This window comes from Triturus cristatus, chromosome 9 (assembly GCF_964204655.1).
Source record: "Triturus cristatus chromosome 9, aTriCri1.1, whole genome shotgun sequence".
NCBI classification, from domain to species: Eukaryota; Metazoa; Chordata; class Amphibia; order Caudata; family Salamandridae; genus Triturus; species Triturus cristatus.
The window spans coordinates 761,065,397-761,086,826 of record NC_140592.1 but is presented as its reverse complement, the minus strand read 5'-3'; the positions used below and the strand labels follow the sequence as shown (position 1 = coordinate 761,086,826).

The 21,430-nt window shown below is 44.3% G+C and overlaps 1 protein-coding gene across 1 annotated transcript in view; it reads left to right on the top strand.

Annotated features, from left to right (window-relative positions):
* Positions 1–21,430, top strand: part of CCDC175 (coiled-coil domain containing 175) — a 269,138-nt gene that overhangs the window by 77,826 nt on the left and 169,882 nt on the right. The window lies entirely within an intron of this gene.

The window sequence follows — 21,430 nt, the reverse complement described above, 5'->3', positions numbered from 1 at the left end:
GCCCTGTGCTCCGGAGTCAGCTGCCCTGGCCACTGCCCCACACCTCTTTTGTAACATACCAACACTTACAGTGGACTTTGGGTTAGACCACTGCTTAGCATTGGTTGGCTCTCTTGTCAATATCATTTGCTTGCTTCTTATTGGATTGCTTTCCTTAACCTTCCATTGGTTTCTCCCCTGGAGAATAGCTCTTTACTCTTCTTTTGAGTGGACAACTGGTATCCTTCCACTGCTTATATTAAGGGAACTACGTTTTACCATAGTACATGTTTTCTTGCTTTCTCCCTCATAGGATACTTCCCTCCTCAAATCCCAACCTATTCTCAATGTTTGTGCCCCACTACTCCTAGCGTGTTCTATAGTTTCCATACCCCGGATGGGTTTTTTTTTCTAAATGTAAATTTACAAACTCCCCCAGTTTCTCTGTGGCAAATTTTGAGAACGATAAATCCAGGCCTCGGAACAAGAATATTTTTGCTCCCACAATGTGGCCATGCTGGCGGAGATTCAGGGCAAATTAGATAAATTCTCAGAGGAAGCCACCCGTGAAACCCACTACCTAGACAAGGAGACATGCGCTCGTCGTTACAGAAAAGGCGTTCGCCTAGGCAGGACGCTCGCTGGCTTACTGCACAAACCGCAGGCTTCCGCATATGTGTTGTACTGCAGGATGATCAGCAAGTCCTTCAGTTCACTCCTGCTGCCCTCTTAAACACGGTTACCTTTTATGCAAAGCTTATATTCTGCCACGCCTGTTCTCCCAGCAAGCGATCTAACAGCATATTTACAGCTCCTCTGACTCGACTAGGCACACCGGGAGTACCTTGATTCACCTATCACTGTGGAAGAGCTCAGGCAGGTTATCCATGGGCTGCCAGGAAAAATGGCACCAGGCGTGGATGGCCTGACGACCTCTTTTTACAAAGAGTTTTGCCATGCAGCACACACCACTTGTTGGCATGGTTTGAAGAGTCACTAGAGAAGGGCATACTGCCCCATCCATCAGGGAAGCAGTCAAAGTGACTCTTTTCAAACCAGATAAAACCGGTAAAATGTTGTGACTCCTACAGGCCATTGTCCATGATCAATGTAAACATTTTCACTAAGATTTTGGCCAACCATCTTCTCCCGTTACTCTCCACAATAATCAGGCCTTACCAATCCAGGTTTATTCCAGGTCACTCTACTTCCCACAACTTGCATACCATCTTCACGACCATGCACCATCTAGACCCCTGGGGGTTCGGCAGTCACCATCCTCCTCAGCGCTGCAAAGGAGTTAAACTCTCTTGTATGGCTCTATCCAGATTTATTAGGCAGATAAGCCTCCTCTATACTTTGCCCATTGCTCACGTGCGGCTCAATAGAATGTGGTCTTGCCCATTCCCAGTGACCCAAGGCACTCGACAGGGGTGCCCACTATCACCCCTCCTTTTAACCATACCAATGGAGCCATTGGCGGCCCAGTTACGACATCACGCCAATCGTGGTCTTGGCTTTACTTCCGGTGAGGAAATATGAATTTTTATGATCAATTGTGTCCCCTATCTTAGACCCCAACGGCTCCATGTACGTGCTACAAGTACATGTATGTTCCCTCCACTTCCAGCTATGAAGACGCAAATACATTTGTGTCCAACGTTAACATGTCCTCTTTCAGATCCACCATGAATGGGTCGAATATTCCGTTCCTAAGTATGCCTTGCCACCGTCTTTATATGGTGCACCTTTCACGTTTTTCAGCTATGGCAAGTTAGGCCCTGAATTCTGCCATCGAGCCTTATCCTGCCTTCTGCCTCTGAATGCTCCAGCCTGGACCTGCATCTGTATCCATGACCTTTGTATTACTCCCTGCGTGGCTAACGGTGCCTGGCTCGGCCTGTTGCCTGCCAAGACTGTATTTTGCCTTCAAGTTATCTGCTCCGCTCCTCGAAAAATACATTCCTGTCTAGTAGTTTAGGTAAACACCCTTCCAGCTGCAGAGCAAAGGGCCCGGCCTCACTGTCTCCGTGCAAGTAATTCATAGCTCCTGTTACCATGGTAGGCCCATGCCCCCTCGCATCTCATGTAGACACGTAGACGCTTATACACGCACTAGCAGTCAGTATAGGATAGCCTCTGCCCGAGAGACCTTTCCTTCCAGATAATACAGTTCCTTAAACACAAGATATTAGATACGATTTGGGATTAGGTTGTTCTGACATCCCAGACTTCTGTCTCCTCATGTAGGGCTAAATGTCAAGTCCCCTTCACCCTCCAGTTACACGTCAATCACACGTCATGCTGCTGTACGCGCATCTCTGCCATGTATTTCTGCTGACATTGCAGGATTCTCTTACGGATCCACCCACCTGTGACATCCTCATAATGACGTTTCTAGTACACGCCCTTATGCACGCCTATTGTAACGCCTTTTCCATTACGTATGTGTATTCTTATCTCTCCTCTCAGCTGTTACGCCTCTTGCATCTGCCTTTACTGTAATGCATTGACTATATATATGATAACCTGTCAATAAAGTAGGCTCAATCCCTTCCCGAACCTTCGTGGTGACGGAATCCGATTGCCTGGTTCGAACCAATTCCTTTGTAAGGAATAAATCCCCTTTTAAAACCTCAAATACCACGGATTCTGCCTCTTATTTATTCTGAGTTATCCTTATTGAACTTTACCGCATAAATTAAGTACAGGTAATTTAAAATTTACCACATAATTGGCGCCCGAACAGGGACACCTCCCCCACCCCACGCGCCGGAGGTGCGTCGCAGACCCGGTCCCCTGCCACAGCCGGACGGACAACTACGCGTACCCGCAGGATTTCCTGTACCTCCCTCAGGCCAACGGAGGTGACTGAGGCTGCGATCAACACCCAGACGAGGCGGTGAGGAGTGCGGAGGATCCCGACCAGAGCCTAGCTGAGAGAGCAAGATCCGAGGTATACAGAGGCCCACCAGGTTCCGAAGTTCCGAAGTATCTACGTCACGAGTCGAGTCGATTCCAGTCTGGTCCAGTCCAGTCCAGAGTTTCCGAGGCCTTCCGTTCCGTGCTTCCCGGTGAGTACCGTTGCTGGGGACGCATCTAGACGTGCGCATTGATTTGTGCCGGTCAAGACGGGTTTGGGTACACAGACCCGGTCTGCACTGTTTTAGCAGTGTATCTGTACTGTTTAGCAGTACATCCAGTATTATGCAGTTAGCTAGTTTTATTCTAATTATCGTTGTTCGTTTTAAAATGTTTTAATGTGTTTTAAATATCGTGGTATGAGTGATTGTTCGATCTTCATTACTGTGTTTATTGTATTAATTGTGTTCAAGTCCGAGTAAGAATCAAGTAGCAAGGTTTAAGATGCCGTTATTCTCAAAATTAAGACAGATAAAAACTAGAAAAGGGATACTCGAGGAAGCCGTTCCCATTCCACCTAGGGACACTCCAGGGTACTTTATGTACCATAAACATGGCCTAGATGCCGTATTATATCTCGATTTGTGGGTGGACTACACCAAGGATTTAGCAGAGAATCAGAGATGGCCCGCTGCTGGGACATGGGATGCAGATTGCATCATGAGAGTAGAAGAAGCATTATGGAAAAAGAAAGCCAGACAGTCACAGAAAGATGCCATTGAATTATGGCGTAAAGAATCGCATAGACGCACAGAGAAAGTGCTCAGAAAAGAAGAGAAAAGTAGGGAGGATTCAGACAAAGCCCGAGAAAACGTATTAATTGAGGAAGGTATCCGAGTAAAAGCAGAACAAATAGACAGACAACGAAACACTCTTATGAATGGTATGTATCCTCTTCTGGCCGAGGGTTTACCTAAGGCCACCCTGGAAGTACCAAAAGATCTGCCATCTCCATTGCTTCCGACTAAATTGCACCACAAGACCGCAAAGGATATTTTCCTTTCTTCCTATTTAGACGATGCAGCCCCCGAATATGTTAATGTTCCGCCGCCACGCACACCACCTGCTAACGGCGCTTGACCCCGAGATAATCTGCCCCCACTTCTGCAGCAACATACTCCTCCTTCCGTTCCAAACCTTCCGCCTGTTCCTCCACTCCTTCCTGCACCTATTCTCCCTACCTTACACCCAACAAATCCTTTTGGACCTGGCACCTCAGGAGGTGCGACAGGAGGTTTTCATACGCCACCACCAGCACATCGATTGACTTATAGGGATTTAGCACACCAACGTACACCTCAAACAGCGAATTACGACATACTTAATGAGCCTCTTGCAGACTGTAGATATGATCCAGTACCCGGTAAAGACGACAGAATGATGCTATCATCAGTACGTCTACGACGAGTTGCGAACTATTTAATGATACTACCAGGAATGATTGATCATCTAGACAAAATATATCACTTTGTCCAAACAGGGCAAGGTCCTGAAAGTATTGGCGAGGCCATGGCATACCAGAAAGTGGACACGCAAAAACTGTTGTTACGCTTCTTCGTAAACTGCTTGATAAGAAACAGAGATAGGCCTGGTGTAGACCCGGAAGAAATGAAAGCACTTAACAAATGGGGTCAGAATATAGCAGACGGAAAACATGATAAACAGAATAGTATAGAAAATATGTACCGAAGGATCCGAAAAACAGTAGAACAAATACATGAAAGAGAACAGCCTGAAAGAGATATTAAGAGAAATAGATGCAGATAAGACTGAATCCTCGGGGGAGGAGGAACAACCAGAAACGACAACAGGACAATTACAATTACCAGCTAGAGAAATGATAGCTTACGTAGGTAAGGGAAGATCCTTTAATAATTCAATGCGTCCGATACGTCCAGAAAGTAAGAGAATTTTTCAAGCAGCCATGTCAAATCCAAAGACCCCTGAACACTTATTTCAGGCTACTGATAAAATACTTCAAGAACGAATGGGGTACCATGTACTCGATTCTATGGATGAACAAGAATTAGCCAGGTCAGCAGTACAATGGGCTGACAGTTCTGATAAATATAGTGATGACGCGCTAGTACATACGTTTTTTAATCTTTCACCAGACGAACAGCGTTTAGCTGGTATGTACATGATACAACACCTCCTTATATTGTATAAAAGCCAACACTCCGATCCTGGTCCCCTACCTGATATACTGATAGAACTACTCATGAAGAAATGGAGAGGTCTAGGTACCGATCTAATTAAAGTAATTCTAGAACATCGGCACAGATACAGTGCCTTCCTGTGTCCACAGCTTGATCCAGCTCCCTCCATGGAAAGAAAAATGTATTACATAGACAGACAGAATCCCTTACGCGAAGTGCACCCAGTTAGAAATGATGATAATACTTTTAGACGCGTGTTTGTGTACACGCCTATAACTAAAATAGAACTATTGGAAATGAAAAAATTAGTGCCCAGCCATGACAGAGATCCAGCAGGTTTTCACCGTGAAATAAAAGACATGTTACTCATGGGTGATTATACCTATCCTGACATTATGAAAATATTAAAAGTATTATTGCCTGCCGGTATTTACGAGAAACTCAAAGAAAAAGAATGGGAGGTGGGAGAGCAAAAGATTGATTGGACTGCATTAGAAAACGAAGAAAATACCCGAACTCCAGGCCTAGGGCTTGGGGACAAAACTAAAGCGTTACCAGGATTGTTAGTACAAGTATTGCCACGCTTATTAACTACGAAAAAGGAAGACTGGGGTGCGATCTCAGCCTGCAAACAGAAACCCGATGAAGACACTAGTGATTTTTATTCCCGATTTGAAAAATGTTTTGGTATTAATAGCGGCCTGAAAGCAAGTAGCGATTCATATCCACATCTTTTTGTAACAAAATTAGTCGAGAATTCCCTGCCCCAGGTTAAGAACAGAGTATTGAAAGTTGAGAGCACTTGGCAAGCTAATACCCCTTCACAAATGTTACAAATGTTACAGTACCACCAGAATAGAATTAGGGAAGAACAAGAACACGAACAAAGACGTATGAAAGACACGAAAATGAAAATGCTCGTTGCTCAGTCAGTTCCAGCTGACGATCATAAAAAGGGTGCGACACAGTCCAGTAATTCAGCGGTTCCTGTTAAAGGGACATGCAACTATTGTAAACAGCCAGGTCATTATATAAACGATTGTGCAGTTCTGAAACACAATATCTCTACGGGTAAAACCAAGGAGAGACCGCGTCCACCTAGACAGGATCAGATCCAACCACAAGTACCTCAGAATGTACAGCCTATGCAAGCTTCACAACAGACCGTAGCAGTACCACAGCCACAGCCTAGTGCCGCAACACAAAACACAACACAACAGATGTACCAGTATGCACAAAATGACTATCCCGATTATCAGCGATACACATGAAACAGCCTAGAGAGGGAGGTTGGCTTGCCTCTTATTGAGGTTCCTGTAGATCAAGAGGGTCCTTATGTACATAGTCAAGTATTAGGGAAAGACAGAAAGTTTTTAATTGATACAGGGGCAAGCAGAACAACTATAAGTCACGACGAGGTTCCAGGGGCACCCCTCTCAGGCTCACAGAATGTTTCCCTTGGATTTTCAGGAAAGCCTATTGTTAACAAAGTATCGCAACCTCTTCCTCTTGCAGTTGGTCCATTGATACGGACTACCGATTTATTGCTTACAAAATCATGCCCAGAAAACTTGTTAGGTATAAAGACACTGAAAGCTCTAGGAGCTGTAATATGTTGTTCCCCGGAAGGGGTACGACTATTTTTGCGTGACTTTAAAGGTCACTACGTATTTAGAGACATGGATCACCGGTTACAGAATGTCCCTGCACATTTATGGGCACAAGACCCCACTGATGTAGGTTGTATGCACATTACACCATATCGAGTTACACTCAAAGCAGGAGTGGTATTACCACGAATTCGACAATACAAGTTACCTCCAGATGCTGTAGTGGCTTTGCTGCAAATCATTGACGAGCTCATTGCACAAAGAGTGGTTGTGGAAACCGACTCCAATGTATGTAATTCCCCTATCATTCCAATTCTTAAACGTACTGATCCAAATGCACCCCCAGTTTATCGATTAATTATTGATCTGCGCGAATTGAATAAATGCATTGTACCACAGTATCCCGTGGTTCCAGATATCTCCTCATTATTGACAGCTATTGATTCAGAAGCAACGTTCTTTACTGTAATTGACCTCAAGAACGCCTTCTTTAGCGTCCCAATCGATCCTGAAAGCCAATATTTGTTCGGATTCTGTTTAAATGGACGAAGCTTCAAATTTGCACGCGCACCTCAAGGATTCACAGAAAGCCCCAGCATCTATAGCCAAGCACTGAAAAGACAACTTGACAGTATCCACATGCCTGTTAACACTGCCCTGCTTCAGTATGTCGATGATCTGCTGATCACCGCCCGAAGCGAGCCCGAATGTGAAAAAGCATCACTGACGGTTTTACATTTTCTGGCCGACAAGGGGCACAAGGTGTCCCCTTCGAAGCTGCAATTCTGTGTTCAGCAAGTTGTGTACCTTGGGCACTTGCTGTCCAAAGGGGGGAGACAGCTCACACCTGACCGCATCCAGTTAATTGTAAACATGTCACCACCCAAGACACAAAAGGAGGTGCGGGCCTTCATAGGCCTCACTTCATACTGTAGACAATGGATTCCCCAATATGCATTTCTAGTAAAGCCACTCATTCAGTTGACAACCCAGGAGGCAGCGACATCGACTGTCCTCCCTTGGACTCAGGAACATACACAAGCTTTTGAAGACTTAAAGAAAGCCTTATGTCAAGCACCTGTTTTAGCGACACCATGTTACAGTAAGCCTTTTACACTTTTTGTCACAGAACGCGAAGGTACTGCCTTGTCAGTACTCACTCAGGAACAAGCAGGTTCACACAAACCGTGTGCTTACTTTTCTAGCACATTAGATCCAGTAGCCCAGGCTCTGCCTACGTGCTTGAAATCAGTCGCAGCGACAGCTTTAGCGATCAGACAAAGCGATTCCATAGTATTAGGACATCAATTGACAGTGCAAGTTCCACATTCCGTGGAAGTTCTTTTAAACCGAACACAGACCCAGCACTTGACTATAGCACGACTGACAGGTTATGAATTGACATTGTTTCAGCCACACATAGAAATCAGACGCTGTAGTACATTAAATCCTGCCACACTTTTGCCATTAAGTGGAACAGACCCATTGGCACATGATTGTATTGAAGTCATTACTATTACGACGAAACCCAGACAAGACTTGACAGACATTCCATTACCAGACCCAGACCTGACACTTTATGTGGATGGTTCATGCATGAGAACAAGTACAGGAGAGTTAGTGGCCGCTTACGCAGTCACGACAGACACCGAAGTTATTGAAACGAATTGTATTGACACCTTGTCAGCTCAAGCAGCAGAGCTCATAGCTCTGACACAAGCCTGTATTCAAGCCAAAAATAAGAGAGTTAACATATACACAGATTCACGTTATGCATTCGGAGTTGTACACGACTTCGGAGTCCTCTGGCGAGAGAGAGGTTATTTAACTTCTCACGGTGCCAACATTCAACACGGTCCCCTCATTCAAGCTCTGTTAGATGCAATACATCTGCCTACTTCGATATCTATCATGAAGTGCAAGGCCCATACAAAAGTCACCGATATCATTTCCCAGGGTAACGACCTGGCAGACCGAACAGCTAAGCAAACAGCGCAGAATCGGACTCATGCAACTGACTTGACAAAGACAATAGTTCCGACATCGACACACTGCATGACAGTTAGGGATCCCGCCCTTGATGTAATTGACATACAGACACATGCTACACCAGAGGAAATCAAGAAATGGACTGAACTAGGAGGGATCCAAACAGATCAGGGATGGATGACGAAGGGAAAATCTACATGGTTTCTCCCCGACTCCATGGTTCAAGTTATCATTAACACAATACATAGTCCAGCGCATCTAGGAGAGAAAGCTATGTTAGACAGTATTCAAAACATTTGGTTCAATAAACACCTACGAGCAGCAGCCAAACAGAAAGTGCGTACTTGCATGATTTGTTGTCAGTTCAACCCAGGTAAAGGCATTCCTGTAGAGCAAGGTGGATTTCAACCTCCCGATCACCCTTTTGAAGTCCTCCAGATGGATTATATCCAGATGGAACGTTGTCGAGGATTCAAATATGTCCTCGTAGTTGTATGCGCACTTTCCCGTTGGACAGAAGCATATCCAGTCCCAGATTACACTGCTCCGACCACTGCCAAGCAGCTGGTTCGTGAATTCTTCCCACGGTATGGTTTGCCCCGTATCGTGTACTCAGATAACGGTCAGCCGTTCTCATCCGAGCTAGTGAAACACATTACACTCCTGTTAGGCTATCAGTGGAAATTCCACTGTGTCCGGCATCCCGAGGCAGCAGGTCTCGTGGAGCGTCATAATCAGACTCTGAAAATTCGACTTTCTAAAATCTGCAGAGAGAAAGGCGTCGACTGGATAGTAGCTTTACCAGTTGCGCTCTTTTACATGAGAATGATAGCACATTCTCGAACAGGGCTATCCCCGTACGAGGTGGTCTTCGGTAGGCCACCAAATATGTGGGGGACGCCTATACCTCGTAAAATCACTGATGTTGATTGTAATATGCTGACAGATTACCTTGCTTCCTTGATGTCTGCACTACAATCTTGCCGTTCACAGGTAGCTGCAGCCTTTCCCGACAACACCGAGGTGAAGCCCCATGAAGTGGTTCCCGGTGATTACGTGTTTATAAGAAATTTCGACAGGAGGAGCCCGCTGGAGCCTCGCTGGCAAACGCCGAAATTAGTACTTCTGACCACGAGGACAGCAGTGAAGATTGAGGGTCGCAAGGGTTGGCTGCACTCGAGCCACATCAAGAAATTTCACGGACTGCCTTCTGATTTGAACTCTCAGCCCTGCCCTCCTCCACAGACTGACTCAAAACTCCCCCTGGTCGAGAAAACTGCTTCCCAGGAATATAAACTGAAACTAAGGTCTAGCAAGTCAGACAATTTAATTGTTTAAGTCCTCTCCTAGGTGAATCGGTTAAATTAGTTTCTGACATGTATCCTCTAGACCGAAATCGAGAGAGAGATAGACAGAAACAGCTCAAGAAACGTGCATATTGTAAATCACTTCGTAGTCACTGTATAGTGACATTATTGATTATGTTTTTTCTAAGTCTTCTGATTATTGCTGCATGTTTACTGTTGCACATATACTACCCTATTTTCAAGCGTGCACATTCTGCTTTCAATGTTACTGCCGAACACTCTTTTAGCGAATTACCTCCGCATGAATTGCCCTACAGACTTGCGCTGCGCAACAACACATTCATTAGTATGTTACATCACTCCCATCAGACCAACAACGCTACAAATTGTTGGATATGTGGCCGACTCCCTCCCTACCAGAAATACAAGGGAGTTCTGCCCCTCTTTCCGTATCCGTTCACACACAATGGTTCCTGTGGTGCATGGTTTAGTTTGATTAATTCTTTAGATTCAAATACCGTAGTTTACCAGGACAACTGGGTATGGGGAAACCTGAACTTAGTTTTGCTAAAAGCCTGCTACCCTAACAAAGAGGGACTTCCCAAAAGGACAGGAACTGATCTAGAAAATGAAGTATATGGATTAGGTAACTTTACACTTAACCTCATGATTCTGAATGTTGAATCCGAAGCTGCACCAGTCTTGCCTGCTATGTCAGTATTACCAGTCAAAGGTGAATTATGTGTGAGAAAGAATGGTTCAGTACACCTGGGTCATAGTAAATGTACTACTGTGATCGAATTCAGTGATCAAGGCAAGTCTACATTTAGAGCTTCCCGTCATTCCTACTTCATTTGTGGTCATACCGCATATATACGTTTACCTCTAGATTGGGATGGTACCTGTTACATTGCATTCCTTCTGCCACCTGTTTTCCTAGCCCCTCCTGATTATCATAGAAATACCCATCTAGTACACAATAGACCCCAGAGAGATCTCCCGATTGTCGACTACACTGAAACGGCATGGGAACAATACACAGCCTTCAATAAAGGTCTCTTTCCCTACATAGGTGTTGTCTCTAATAGTAAACTGATACGCAAATTAACCAGAACTCTTGAAGCAGTAGTGAATGAAACTACTTCTGCCCTAGGCAACTTAACGGAGGAGCAGTCTGCGATGCGGATTGTTGTTCTCCAAAATCGTCTTGTCCTTGACGTCATCCTGGCCGATAGGGGCGGAGCCTGTAGGGTCATCGGATCAAGCTGCTGTGTTTTCATTCCAGAAAATGCGCCATCAGTATATAAAGCCATAACTCGTCTTCATAAGATTGCAAGTCAGATACACCAGAATCCAGGCACCTGGACTTGGTCCGGTTGGTTCTGGAGTGTGTTGTCAGCCTGGGGATGGAAAGTCCTATCCTTCCTAGGTATTGCCCTTCTCATAGTATTCAGTTGCTGCCTGTGTCTACAATGTGGGCCAGCGATTTGCGGCCTGTGTGCCACATCATGTATTCCACATTCAAGTTCTCATTCAAAATCCCGTAAGAAGAAAGAAGAGCAAATGATGTTACATGAACAGATTGATGGATTCATGAGGATCGATATATCATGAAGGGTCCGTAGGGGACAAGGAGGGAATGAGGAAATATGAATTTTTATGATCAATTGTGTCCCCTATCTTAGACCCCAACGGCTCCATGTACGTGCTACAAGTACATGTATGTTCCCTCCACTTCCAGCTATGAAGACGCAAATACATTTGTGTCCAACGTTAACATGTCCTCTTTCAGATCCACCATGAATGGGTCGAATATTCCGTTCCTAAGTATGCCTTGCCACCGTCTTTATATGGTGCACCTTTCACGTTTTTCAGCTATGGCAAGTTAGGCCCTGAATTCTGCCATCGAGCCTTATCCTGCCTTCTGCCTCTGAATGCTCCAGCCTGGACCTGCATCTGTATCCATGACCTTTGTATTACTCCCTGCGCGGCTAACGGTGCCTGGCTCGGCCTGTTGCCTGCCAAGACTGTATTTTGCCTTCAAGTTATCTGCTCCGCTCCTCGAAAAATACATTCCTGTCTAGTAGTTTAGGTAAACACCCTTCCAGCTGCAGAGCAAAGGGCCCGGCCTCACTGTCTCCGTGCAAGTAATTCATAGCTCCTGTTACCATGGTAGGCCCATGCCCCCTCGCATCTCATGTAGACACGTAGACGCTTATACACGCACTAGCAGTCAGTATAGGATAGCCTCTGCCCGAGAGACCTTTCCTTCCAGATAATACAGTTCCTTAAACACAAGATATTAGATACGATTTGGGATTAGGTTGTTCTGACATCCCAGACTTCTGTCTCCTCATGTAGGGCTAAATGTCAAGTCCCCTTCACCCTCCAGTTACACGTCAATCACACGTCATGCTGCTGTACGCGCATCTCTGCCATGTATTTCTGCTGACATTGCAGGATTCTCTTATGGATCCACCCACCTGTGACATCCTCATAATGACGTTTCTAGTACACGCCCTTATGCACGCCTATTGTAACGCCTTTTCCATTACGTATGTGTATTCTTATCTCTCCTCTCAGCTGTTACGCCTCTTGCATCTGCCTTTACTGTAATGCATTGACTATATATATGATAACCTGTCAATAAAGTAGGCTCAATCCCTTCCCGAACCTTCGTGGTGACGGAATCCGATTGCCTGGTTCGAACCAATTCCTTTGTAAGGAATAAATCCCCTTTTAAAACCTCAAATACCACGGATTCTTATTTATTCTGAGTTATCCTTATTGAACTTTACCGCATAAATTAAGTACAGGTAATTTAAAATTTACCACACCGGAGGACTGGTGGTTTCCATTTTTTTTAACCCAGATCTTGAAGGTAACAAATCGTACAACCCCGACTCCTATGAGGCACGCAAATACCGCGTTCTCAGTAAGCGTCCCTTTTCTGTTCTCCTCCTTAAACTTGACCTTTGGTCTGGTACACAATTTGCGAACCCTATTGCGCTAGCGATTTGGATTCTGATTTCGTTTAAGCGGCACGCTCACCGCATTGAGTGAGATTGTGTGATTACCAACCACTAAATCTGGATGCATGTGGGTTCATTTTAACCAGGGACTTCGGGATATTTCCCGTTATGCCTTATGGTTACATTGGTGCACTGGTACACTTTTACTCTTGACAGAGTATACTGACGCCCACTGAATTGATTATGAGGAGTGGGTATGTTTTTTATGTGTGTGGCTCCTGATCGCCAAAGTTAGATGCGCAAGATTGTGTGAGTCCACTTCCCCATTAACAAGGAGGTCCACTGAGTGTTGAATGATCGTCTCACGCTCACTACTTCATTTGGCAACCACAATGAGCATTGATCCTACAATGAATGATTTTTACATGTATTATATGTCTGTTCTGTGTTTGTGTTTATTTTCACAGATTTTTCCCTTTCGAAGATTTGAAGGAAGGGAGTCCTAACCGTGAGTAGATGGTTAGGGTCTAAAAGTGACCAAGGGCAGGGTACACCTTAGCGAGTGTACACCCCCCCGGGTCACGTTCACTGGTCCTGACGAAAATCCGGTAATAACAACGGATGGTTGAAACATGTAGACCTTTTTTCACTTTTTACTCACTTGAAGATACTATAGGTCAATCTAACCTATCACGGTATCTATATCATTTCTTAACATACTACTTTTTTTCCCCCACTTCGACCACTGATATATCATGTTGCTGGATAGTGGGAACACCACACCAGTAAAAAGTACCATACCTATGATATTATAAATTCCAATAAACTGTTGACTAGCAGGTAGCCCACTGTACAACCTGATTAATGAGTCATTATCACACTGTTGTTAACAGGCACATTTTATAAATATAGGACCTACATTTACAAACGTTACTAAGGATTCTGTATGGTCCCGTTATTTGCCAACTTTGTCAACTTGCGGACTCGGGCGGAGGAGGTCCATGCGGTAAGTCGTGAGGGGGTGACACCATGAGTTACCCGCACCGGGTGACACCAACCCTAGTGACGCCACTGCGCTCTAGGTGACATAGGTCTAACACATCCCTTGCGGGATGTCCAACCCGAGACCAGGACGGGGTCCCTCACGCTCTCACTTCAGGTAATGGGGTTAGACTAAATCCTTGGGGGATTCTTGGCTTCACACCTACTCACATGCCCGGTACACTTAGGTACATCTAGATAGACATCGTAGGAGAACACGCTCTATTTATCAGGCATTTTATATTCATGTATATATTCATGATTATTGTGAGATGGTAGAACTGTACTATCCTTTTATTTTCACTGTACTGCTAATCATATATATCTGCTACTGTCTAACGGTTGTTGGATCCGCATGGGGCCCGGCGAGCATCTGGGCCAATGCGGATCCAACGACTCAACTTAGAAGCACGAGCTGAAGCCATAGCGATTCTTTCTGGAGGTCTATCTTCCTCTTTGTAGAGTGCAGCTTCAGGAATTGGGTACAAAGCTCGTTGCCTCCTAAAATATTGTTCATCCAGGACCAGTTTGCATACAGATTTTTTAACAAAACCACACTATATCACGATTCAGGGGCATCATTTGAGCTCCTTGGACATTATATGTATTGGATCCCACTTTAATCTCAGAACGGGACCAGCGTATGCAGTGATTGCCCGGTATTGAGGACACACCTCTCTACCTCGTGCGACCAGCACTACTTGAGAAATATTTGGGAAGTGGCATTCCTGAAGAAGGTAGATCTCTGCCGAAACAAGTGTAGAAAGATGAATAACTGCCACATCTCTCATTGGTGCATTCCTCGATTGAATATATAAACAGTGCAATCTTGTCATTAAGACTGGGATACTGTATTATTGCCTGTTTGTAACCATTACAAATCAAATGTATAGAATGTTTAAAAGAAGCCAATTATGTTTGTGGTTTGTATGTATGGGTATATGAATGAATGAAGTATGCATGTAAAATGAAATGGTGATTTCTCTGTCACAATAATCAAAATACTATATATTTAATGTAGAGAATTTTTAATAAAACATTTATTTGTATTTTTTGTATATTGAGTGACGGTCTCTTCTCTTGAATATATTTTCATTATGTATTTTTAAATATGTTTTGAAGTTGCCCTAGGAACTTTACAGTAAGTCTCTGAGTGTATGAATGAGTGAGTGACTGAGTGTATAAGTCTCTAAGAGGGTCTGTGACTGACTGTGTGAGTGACTGTATGGGTGTGTGAGTGGGTGTATGAGTGTATCACCTGATCTGTCAGTGGGTGTATGAGTGTCTCAATGGGTCTGTGAGTACATGTCAGTGTGTGAGTGTGTCTGTAAATGGGGGATGAATCTCTGAGTGAGTCTGTACATGGGTGCGTGACTCTCCAAGTGAGTCTGCAAGTGGGTGCATGAATATCTGAGTGGGTATGTGAGTGGGTACATGAGTATCTGACTGTGTATGTGACTGGATATATAAGTGTGAGTGGGTATGTGAATGGGTGTATAAGTGTCTTAGTGAGTTTGTGAGTGCGTACATGAGTCTGTGACAGTGACTGGTGAGTATGTATAAATATATATATTTCCACAAATATTTGCGATGACGTCATGAGATTTGCGATGTCCCCGCGATGGTGCATGGAGGGCAGTGCTGGCGGTCGTGTCGTTGTCGTGAATATCACGCGTGATCAAAGAAATCTATTTAGTCACAACTTGTGCCACTGACACCCCCATTTCTCAAAAAATGGGGTCAGAGTATCTCCACTCTGATCCCTTATGTTAGCTTTCACAGAAATGTTCAGCCCTGGTAACCGTTTACGATGGATAAAATGGTGGCTGTAACTTTCTGTGCAGGTTGAGCCAAGCCAATCACAGAATTCCTGTTAGCTCATGCATTTGCGAAATCGTCCCGACATATCTACGACTATCGCAAAATCGTTGCAAAATATCCGCGGCCAAAGATATCACTATATTGTTTGGTTTTAATTTCTCAAAAACTACTGAATGGATTTGCACCAAATAACTAAAAGCACAATGTGCATAAAACATCTACCTTTCTGCCAAAGTTGGTGTAATTCCATCCAGCGGTTCGGGCTATAGCTTCGACAACACGTTCCTATGGGAATTAACAATATAAAAGCACCCATATTTTGCTCCCCTAGTTCTCAGTCCCCACCGCACGGATCACCTCCAAACTTTCCATGACACACAGAACCTACTTTGACACTTGTTTTGGAAAATTTCATGCAGCATTGTCAAACAACGCCAAAGTTATAGGCAAGTCAAAAATAATAATTTGTTTGGGAACTAGGTACTAAATGTACCTATCTACTGGAGACCACCACTAGGTTATTTATAGCTATAATATATATATATATATATATATATATATATATATCTATATTACCTACTGGCAGTCGCCAGTAGGTAGTTATAGTTAGGACCTTTTTTCCATAGGAAATCCGCAACATTCTATTTGAATAACGTTGGCGCCGATTGACGAATCTTCGCGAAATTTTCCAAACTTTTGGCCAGCTCCGGTCCGCTCCTATCCTGAAAATTTCACGGTGATTCGTCAAGCGGGGGCAGAGAAAAAAGGGGGGTCCCAAAACGAGTTTTCCCCATGCATTTTCCCATAGGACCTGTTGACGCAGCTACAGCCCGAACTGCTGAATGGAATTACACCAAATTTGGCAAAGAGGTAGTCCTCAGTTCAGACTCATGCCTTTTGCTTAAATGGTGTAAATCCGTTCAGTAGTCCCTGAGAAAATTAGAGTTAAAAAGATAGATATATCTGGGCGGAGCCTAACCACACATCTCATCGTGAGATCTGATTGGCTGTCAGTACTTCATCCAAGAAGTGTTGGCAGCCATCTTGGGACCAATATACATGATAGCACCTCATTAAAAAGCATTGCAGTTAATAGAAGGTTTTAAGACTTTAGTTACATCATAAATCATTTGTTGATGGTAGCATACTCATTTTAGGAATTGTGGTGTGTTCTAAGGTGATTTTACCATGTGAAAAAGCCTTCTGCTGTGATATCATGAATCATGTTTGAGAGAAAACTATTTTCACAGGTGATCTATAAGCTAAACTGAGAGCATATTTTCTGTAAATTCACATTATCTTTCTCAGTCATGTGAGAATGAAGTCTGACATTCTCAGTAAAACATGTACATCCAACAAGGGCAGAGACTGTCCGTTGATTCCTTTGTGTTCTACTGCAGCTTCCCAGAGTGTTCTAAAGAACAACTAGAGCGCTAACAGTCCTACTTTTGACAAACGTATTGCACACCTGAAGCCATCTTGATTGGAATAAAGTGGTAACTCTTAAAACATACAACACAGAGGTGTGTGGCACTCGGCGGGCACTGGTGGGTGTAATACAGCATTGGGCTCAGCCAGGAACACGCTGTGACTCTCAAGTGAGGTTCGTCTCCTTTCCAGAGAGTAAATTAAAAAGTATTACACATCCGGCGGTGAATGTGTGTTTTATTAACCATGAGGGGGGTTTCTTGCAAAGTTTGGTCGAATTATTTTGTCGAATCCCCTTTGAATGACTTGGTGTGCGTGTGTATTAAATGTGCCCGTCAATAGCTACCCATGTTTGTATAAATAAACAACAAGGGTGTCTTCTTGGAGAGTACCCACCGGCGGGGGCACCGGGATTAGGCACGGTAGGGCGTCAGACACGTCAGAGCTTCACTAGCTGTGTAAATACATTCCACGTGGATTCATTGTATACATAGTCGCCTTTTAATGAATATCACGCAAATCGTCATGGTGATAGGTACATACGGTTTGTCCAGCATGTCCTAGGTGTTTCTATAAATATATATATTTAAAATAATAAAAAACAAAGGCCGGCCCCGGGGGATGGGGTCCCCGGAGCCATACGTGGCCTGAGGAGGGGGGCAAAGCAGCCCCCTCCTAAAGAATTAAAAAAAAAAAAAAGCCCATGACCCGGGGGTTGGGGTCCCCGGGGCCGATTAAGGCCTTGGGAGGGGGGCCACGCGGCCCCCTTCCAAATTTATTTTTTTCAACCAAAAAAATTAGGATGCAGGCCCTAGGGCATGAGGTCCCCAGGGCCAATAAATTAGAAAAAGAAGGGGGGCCACACAGCCCTCCTTCTTAAAAAAATAAAATAAATAAAAGACCGGCATTGCACCGGAGGCCACTCCCCCCCCTTGCAGCACTCTGCAAACGCGCCCCCTGGCCAGTTGTAAGTTGGGGAATTAGTTCCCCTTCAATACTGAGGGTCTCTGAGGGCCAACTAGCCCAACAGGTATCTCCAGTATGCGCCAGGGAGCTGCGTTGCAGGCTGGTGTTCTGAGGCCACGCCCCTTTTTACACCTCCATGCAACGCAGCTCTGTGGCGCTTACTGGAGGTACCTAGTGGGCTAGTTTGACCCTAGGGACCCTTAGGATTCAAGGGGACTTAATCTCTCAACTTAGAACGGCCACAGGGCGCGTTTACACAGTGGTGAAGGGAGGGGACGGGGCCTGAGGTGACGTGTACAAACATGCCCTGTGGCGCGTTTTAAGTTGGGTAAATAATTCCCTTTCAATCCTGAGGGACCCTGGGGGCCAACTAGCCCACCAGGTGCTTCCAGTAAGCGCCACTGCTCTGCGTTGCAGAGGGTGGTGCAGGCCGTGCCCCTTTTTTACACCTCTCTGCAATGGCGCTTACTGGACGTACCTAGTGGGCTATTTTGCCCCTAGGAACCCTCAAGATTCAAGGGAACTTAATCTCCCAACTTAAAACGGCCACAGGGCGTGTTTACACAGTGGGGAAGGGAGGGGACGGGGCCTGAGGTGACATGTGCAAACACGCCCTATGGTGCGTTTTAAGTTGGGGAAATAATTCCTCTTCAATCCTGAGGGCCCCTGGGGGCTAACTAGCCCACCAGGTGCTTCCAGTAAGCGCCACTGAGCTGCGTTGCAGAGAGGTGGTCCAGGCCGTGCCACTTTTTACACCTCTCTCCAACGCAGCTCTGTGGCGCTTACTGGAGTTACCTAGTGGGCTAGTTGGACCCTAGGGACCCTCAGGATTCAAGGGGACTTAATCTCCCAACTTAAAACGGCCACAGGGTATGTTTACACAGTGGGGAAGGGAGGGGACGGGGCCTGAGGTGACGTGTGCAAACACGCTCTGTGGCGCGTTTTAAGAGGTAGTTTTAATCCCCTACCCTATTATATACAAGGGGCTTACAGAGGAGATCATGCTAATCACAGGGGGACCCCAACGCATAGTGTTCCCTAGTGTATGTAGGTGTTTTCACTGTATTCTGAGTGTCTTTTAACTTAGCACTGGCTCTAGGACTGGTTAGTCAGACTCAGTTACCACCAGTATCCGTCTGAAAAAGTTGAGGGTACAGGATGATTTTGCAACAAGGCTTCTTTCTGCTCTTCTGTTTGTTCTTACTGCACGTTATCCTTCTTCCTGTAATTTTCTTCGTTTTTGAGGACTTCCGTTTCTTCTTTCTGCATTTCTTTTTTTTTCTTTCTGTGCGTTTTTTCTTCTTTCTTCACATGTCCTATCTCTGTAGGCATAGTTAGGAATTAGCATTTAAAAACCTTAGAAATTCACTGAAGAAACCATAGGTTTCAGGGGCGTTATAGTTAGCTGGACTTTTCACTCGTACAAAACCATTGAAATTCCCCGTTATAGTTAGTTCAACTAACTATAACTCACGCGCCCGCAATGCACTGCTGATGACGTCACATATTACATCACTCATGACATGGTCAGTGACATCACTCATGACATCACTGATGACATCATCCTTGTGATAGAGTGGCAGACCTCCTCTCCCCCTAATATAACCTTTGATACACACATTCAAAAATAGAAACTAACATTTTCAAAACAATGGACATACCAATACCAGTTACAACAACTTATTCAGTAATTCTAAGATCCACATACACATCCACTCATTCACCAACAGTCCTATACAGTCACTCATACATGTACTCACTCATCATATGTACTCATACACCTATACATCCTGTTACACAACGCCACTCATCCATGGAGTTACTCACACACATAGTCACTCATGCTAATAAAGAATCAAACATCCATTTACTTGCATATACAGTTATACACACACCACCACACTTACTTCTACAGAAACTTACACATACTTAGTCTTTTAAATAATCACTTATAGAAACACATACTTATTCATACAGGAACTCTTCCAATCTCTCACTCTCACATATACTCACTTATGTACACCAATAGTCACATATACTAGTTTTATCCCCTACAAAGCCCCCAGACTCCTTCGCTCCGACGCCGAACATCTGGCCACTGTTCCAAAATTCAAGAAGGCTCGCACAGGTGGTCGCCGCTTCTCGGTCAAAGCGTCCACAGGATGGAATTCTCTTCCACGCAGTCTACGTTTGGAATCCTGTCACGCTCTATTCCGAAAAAAACTTAAAACCTTCCTGTTTCCCAAATAGTCCATCCCCTCCTCCCCCTCTCCTGGTCCACAAAGATTTACAGCGCGGGGATGCCTTCGGGTCACCAGGCGCTTTAGAAATCAATAAATAATAATAATAATAAATAAATAAAACATATGTAGTTACTCATAAAGACACTATTGAGACAGTCATTCACTCACTAACACACCCATGCACACACTCATCCACCCATACAGTCCTGCACACATGCTGTCTTCAACACATACAAACAGTGAGTCACTCATTCATGCACCTATGCACTACATAATACCCCCCACCGAACCATACAGACACCCATACACTAATACTGATACTAAAACCAACTAATAACCTATATAGACACTCATGTAGCTACTCACCAACCCATGCAGCCACTTATACACAAAGTGAGAGACTGATACAGATATTTACATATTTAAGCATTAGTCACTAAGCCATGTATTCACTAAGATACACTTAATCAGTCAGTTATACAATAAATTTTTCAAAAACAAATCATCCATTTAGACACTTATATACCCATTTATTCTTCGATCGACCTTGAGATATACATATATAAAACATATGTAATTTTCAGAAAAACACACATTCACTGGATGATGTCATCAGTGATGTCATTTGTGATGTCATCAGTGATGTCATGAGTGATGTCACTGACCATGTCATGAGTCATGTAATATGTGACGTCTTCAGCAGTGCATTGCGGGCGCGCGAGTTATAGTTAGCTGAACTAACTATAACGGGGGAATTTCAATGGTTTTTTACGAGTGAAAAGTCCAGCTAACTATAACGCCCCTGAAACCTATGGTTTCTTCAGTAAATTTCTAAGGTTTTTTAAATGCTAATTCCTAACTATAACGTGCCTGAAACCTATGTTTTTTTCAGTGAATATGTGTATGTATATATATATATATATATAGCTATGTTTCTGTCAATAATAATCTGACATATAGTCCATCGTGCGTTTTTGTGGTCTCCTAACCCCC